We start from the raw sequence: 6,483 nt of genomic DNA, 5'->3' as shown, positions 1-6,483 counted from the left end.
AGATAAAATGGTCTTGGAAATTTGTGCATCTAATGTCCTTTTATGAATTCTAATTTCTGTTTAACCTTTGATTCTTCAATATATTAGAAACTACATTAACAATTGGAGATGTAAATGATATTTAAGTGATATGGTTTTACTAACTGTAATCTACCGTATTGTTGCTTCTGTTGTCATGACATTTTTAACACATCTTCTGTATGTTTAAAGACACTCCTGGCACAGGAGAATGTGGTTATGCATTTAATTATCTTTCTGCTTATCTTTGGTGTTGGTCTTCTTTATTTTTGTCTCTATTAAGTATTCTGAATGTTTATTATCAAGTAGGGTTGCAGTAATTTTTGTTTACCACTTCTTACATCTTCAGTTTTATTAAACTTGTTCATTCTGATAACTAGTCAGTTTATGACACTTGTATTTTTGTTTTTGGGGTGGTTTGATTTATAGTTGAAAATTTCACCAATATTCATGAGTCTTCTGTTATGCACCTTGTTTTGGTTTCGTTTTCACACAAAGATACTCGAGAGCTATCTATGATAACCATCCCTAATTAAGCAGTGTAACACTAGTGGGAAGGCAGCTAGTCATCACTACTCACTGTCAACTCTTGGGCTACTCTTTTACCAATGAATAGTGGAAATGATCATCAAATTATAATACCCCCATGGCTGAAATGGTGAGCATATTTGGTGCAATGAGGATTCGAACCTGAGAAACTCAGATTACAAGTCGAACGTCTCAACCCACCTAGCCATACTGGGCCTATGCATCTTGGTAACAACTATCATGTCTAGGATAGGGGGTTTGTTTTCTTCTGTGAATTGTTTCTCATGATATCCATTCACTTAGTACATGAATAATCAATGTAGATATAATATTTGGAATCAACCTGTTGGACTTCATGTGGTTGTTTCGAAGGAACTGACTTTGGTTTCATTTTCATTTGGGTTCATTCCTTAATAAGTCTAACATTTTCAACAGCTTGGCAGAATATTTATAGCATGTCAGTGGTTGGTAGGTGGATAAAGAAGTTGGATAGATCAAACTCATGATTGTATCTTGTGAGGTGATCATGGATGTATTTATAATTTCTACAAAGTTTAATGAGTTTTCAACATGTGAGAATATTTTAGTTACTTGTAAAATAAAATATTGTGATATCTAACTAAGGGGATAATTTGGTGAATTTATGCAAAATTTTGTTTTGAATAATTAAATTACGGAATGAAGGATATCCACGCTTGTGAATTTTATGTTGACCACAAACATGTATGATGGTTATGTGTAGTAATTTGTTAAGTTATTTGACTGTTTCTGTTCGATGTTTCTTGAAGATTTCATTAAAATGTAAGAGAAAACTAGCTAGTAACAGTATCTAATTGTTAAAAAATACACGTTAGTAATTAAATAACAATTAGAACCAGGCGACTATACAACAATTGATATCCAATTACTACAAACTTAAGTAAATATACTTTGTTTACTCAAATATAACTTTTATTGTTTCTAAATTAATGAGACAAAGATATCTACAAAAGTCTCAACAGCATATTTCAAATTTTACACACCAACAAACAGGTACATTACCAATTTTACATCAAAGATAATCCACAAAATTTTTGGAATTTTAAACAATAAAATCATGTATAATAAAAGCATTTATTATGTGGATTCATGATAACAAGAAACTTACTTGAAATATCTCAGAATAGCTGGCAAGGGTATTAACACTTTTATTCATAAGCAGAGAACAATGTTTTGGCCTTCCTAGGTAATCTTCATTGAACCACATTTTGTAAATTATTTAACATTCTGCACTGTGTAAAATTGGATGTATGTCCGGTATAAAGCAATGGTGGTAGAGAATATAATGCTTCACAACTTATAAAATGGTAAGAGATTAGTTTTTGTTTTTGTATAATGATCCTGATTTGGAATACGGCAGTAAAAATCAATAAAACACAAATGTGGAAGGTGCACACCTCTTTTGTTTATGGAAATCCTAATGTATTGGTTTACTGTAGGTGATATGGGAAAGGTCTTACTTGGGAAGCATACTACTTGCACAGTCAACAATTACACGTTTACGTATACCAGAGCTTTAAGTGGTTTATCTACTTTCAACAACGTATATGAATGTTGTTTTCTGATTTATCAATAAAAGTGTTCATACCCATACCAGCTGTTATGAGATACAAATATTCTGTTTTGTGGTTTTCTTTGTAAATTTGAGTTCAGCCAAACCATTTACTATTAATATAATATAACAAACTAACACTTGATAGAAATGTATCTCTAAAAGCACAAAACACGATGTACGTATCTACGTGGAACTGAACGATCACTTTCTACATGGTCAGAGAATAAGTTAACAGATATCCTTCTCTTAAAATGTTTTCATATCAATTGATTCACACTGAAAAAACAAGTCCAACTGATATGAATAGTTGAGAGCAATCGTTTATCGGTAAAGAAACTTTCGAATTTATACAAAACAAACGAAGTATCTTGTCTCCATGTGTGGCCCGGCATGGCCTAGCGCGTAAGGCGTGCGACTCGTAATCCGAGGGTCGCGGGTTCGCGCCCGCGTCGCGCTAAACATGCTCGCCCTCCCAGCCGTGGGGGTGTATAATGTGACGGTCAATCCCACTATTCGTTGGTAAAAGAGTAGCCCAAGAGTTGGCGGTGGGTGGTGATGACTAGCTGCATTCCCTCTAGTCTTACACTGCTAAATTAGGGACGGCTAGCACAGATAGCCCTCGAGTAGCTTTGTGCGAAATTCCCAAACAAACAAGTCTCCATGTGTGGTGTACAAGTGAATCAGCGTGAAAAAAGAACATAAAAAACGGACTAAATAAATGTTAACATCATCATGTATCGTCGTTATTTGGTGTGTTGTTTAAAAATAACCCTAGATCCGAATCTTAGTTATTTAAAAATATTATTTTGGTAAAGTTGTATTTAAACAACAACCCTAAATGTGTAGAAAAAGATAAAACCGTTATGGCAATTATTAAAATAGTTTTAACGAGAATGCTTGTAGAATTAACAATGAATCTGTTTAATTTATAGCTTCTCAGAAAATTTCTTTTAGTTCTTGTTGTGAAATAATTCTGTTTCGAGAAGATATGTAGTAGTCTTATTTTAAACACAAGCTTGCACACTGACTTACCTCGACTACGTTAGTCTAAAGAAGATTTTTAGAAGTACAAGTCCAAAAGATTACTGTTGAGCCACCGATGGATTTCATTGGGAAAAACACGTCCTTAGTGCAGGTAACAACACTTGGATACAGTGAATTCTTCTCATAATTATGTTTACCGATATTGGATGAACGTATCGTGTCACTTATACTATTCGTAGGACTGTTATGTCAAAAGTACATGACTTTCCGTGGATACTTGCCCAAGTGTTTTCTCAATAGTGATGATTGGCTTTAAAGATTTCAAAGATAATTTTTCACTGTTGGCGCAATCTGTGTGTTCTTCTTTTGTTTTACCCAAAAAATGTCTTCCAAACCATTTTGTAAATCGAACAGACTGGAAACATTCGCGTGTGAACGAAGAAACATGTGATGATGAGTAGAAATACAGCGTTATTAAAAGTAACATACACTATTGATCGAGAGTCTTAGAAAAAGTAATAGTAAATTTAATTTTTATACACACGAAGCAATGTTAAACAATAAGAAATGTAGTAGTTTTTCAAAAAGTAAAAAACAACAATCAGTAGATTAAATCGCTCGTCCTTTTGTACTTTGAGTTCTTTGTCATAAACTATCGTTCTTTAAAATTTATCTTGGACGAATTAGCCGTTAAAAACCAGTTAGTTATGGGAGCATACTTTGATTCTTATTTTAATTGTGTAATATGCGGTGACCTTCAGTAGTTTATTAATGCAAAACATTCTCAGAATTTTTTTGAAATAAGGTGTAGTTAAGTTCACCAATGGTACAGCGTTACGCTTACAGTTTTAGAACTCTAAAAATCATGCTTCAACATGGCGCGGTAGACACAATAAATTTAAGTCCGCTGATTGACGAATGTTCCACTGGAGGGCACTAAAGAATTATTTTATATAATTTGTAATTCAGTTAAATTATTGAAAAATAACTTTCATTTATAAAAATTCTACAGGCACGAGAATAGATAAGAGAACACTTTATTATTTTGTAGGGTCGTTAGATATAAGAAAAGCTTGATCTTAATGCAGTTCAATCAAACTGGACCTTTGTTTTTAATGAAATACTTTAGGGCCATTACATTTGTTATTTACATTAATGATTTTTGACAAATAAATTTTAATCATAATAAGTCTAGGGTTGTGTCTTTGAGCTTATCGTTTTAATTTTCAGTCTCATTGTAATTTTTTTTACTCCTAGCGGTGACTTTTAAACATATCCCATTTAGTTAAAGTTTGAAGATCATTGTTGAGCATCAAAATTAATTTGGTTTGAATTTGGATAATTTTTTATTGATTTTATATCTCAAGTTAGTGAACAGTTTTTAACAATTATAACTCTTGATGCAGCTTTTAAATATAAGATGTATTAGAATAAAAAAAACTAAGTAAAAATACCAATATACAGTATACCCTCAACTATTCGCGGTTCCCCATTCGCGGCCCCGCATATTCGCGGGTTAGACTCTTAACCCTATCGCATCGTATGCCGGTATACCAGGCTAGCGTCATAACGTCATAAAAACGAATGTTCGGTAAACCGGGTTTTTGTAGGTCATAGAGACTAAAAGCGCTTTTCGAGGTTGTCTGTATTTACTCTCTCAAGCAGTTTTATCGATTGACGTCTTTATCGAACAATTATTACTGAATTGTACTGTACTGTATTATTATTACCTGAACTGTGCGTACTGTATTTATCTGTCTAAGTTTGCCTTTAAATTTGTTCCACTTTCTGTCAATTCTAATACATGTGTTGTACGCATAGAAAATGACTTTACGGTACAGTAATACAGTATGGGTAACTATACTATGTACGTTTCTTTTTGATTAAAATATTGTTGCAGTACAAAATTAAAATGTGTTTACATTATCATTACTACATTATTGAAATACATGACTGCATGCAATATTACTACATTATTACTGTATTAATGAGTAAGAGTGTCCTTAGAAAGTGTCTGGGAAGCATTTAGTACCGTATATAATCTCATACACAGAAGTTTTAAAACTGTATCCAATATTCGCGGTTTTTCGCTATTCGCGGGGGGTAAAGAACGTAACCTCCGCGAATAGCGAGGGAATACTGTATATCTATTATTACATATGGTAAAATATATATTGACTAAAGCAGGTTATCTAAATTACGTTGACCATGAAATTCTATAAAATACAGGAATAATATTAATATCAGAAAATAAAACTGATAAGAATGGACTTTTCTTCATCATGGATAGAAAGGCTTCTTTTTCAATGCGCTTTGGTTAGTGGAATTCTGGGATTCCATTTTAACGTTAAGTAAAATTAACAACTTCTTGTCAACCATAATGGTTATGGTTAATCAAGATACTACTGCTGCTAGATAAATAAAATTAAAAAAATATATCGATCGAAAGTAATGAAAGGCAATCTGTTATCGCACACACAATACTCAAAAATTACACTGTTGGAAAATTGTCGAGGAACCCATTGCCGTCTTTCCAAAGTATCTAAAGAAGAATTTATTTTCATATCTATGATTTCAAATATTGGAACTCATAATCATTTTTGAAGGTTTATTGTGCTATTGTGGACATTTAATCTATACATATATACTAATAGCCCTTAAAAATGAGCTGTTTCCCCAGTGGAGCAGTGGTATGTCTGCGAATTTATACTACTAGATGCCGGGTTTCTTAAAATACAACAGTTAGAACACTGTCAAAAGTCTCATTGGTCCTTACTTAATTTACATTATTTCCGTGGCCAAGCTTTACTAATGCTTTAGTTACTTCTGCACATCATTTCGTCCTATTTCATGAATATTTCTTATACTTAACAATATTATATTACATGTATTTTTCGCTCTTTGAAGTATTGAAAGTGTCTAAACGTGCCTCAAGATACCAAAATACTTCGGTATTATCAGTATAAGACTATAATAGAGCTTAACTGAAAAATCACGGTAACTAGTAAATACATTATGTTAAAACAAAGATAATACAGTAAGATATCTCCACTTTAAAATATAGTCTTTTAAATGAGTTTTTGTTTGTAGAAACTTTAAAAGATAAACAGAAAAACAAATAACATTAGACATGTCTTGAATGTTTACGAAGTGTTTATAATGAGAAACAAAGGAAGTTGTTCATTTTTATGGATGCAGGCATTTTTGTTTGTTTAGTTATCTGTAAAAAACAAAACAAAAAACAAAAACTTACAACATAGATTCACAACTAAGGAATTTTTAAAATAAGAATAGACTTGTATGGTACAATAGCATAATTTTGAGTACGTTTAATGCAGTACAATCCAATCTTTGTGCAC

The sequence above is a fragment of the Tachypleus tridentatus genome, chromosome 8, assembly GCF_004210375.1.
Source record: "Tachypleus tridentatus isolate NWPU-2018 chromosome 8, ASM421037v1, whole genome shotgun sequence".
NCBI lineage: Eukaryota > Metazoa > Arthropoda > Merostomata > Xiphosura > Limulidae > Tachypleus > Tachypleus tridentatus.
Note: the sequence above shows the minus strand (reverse complement) of the source record.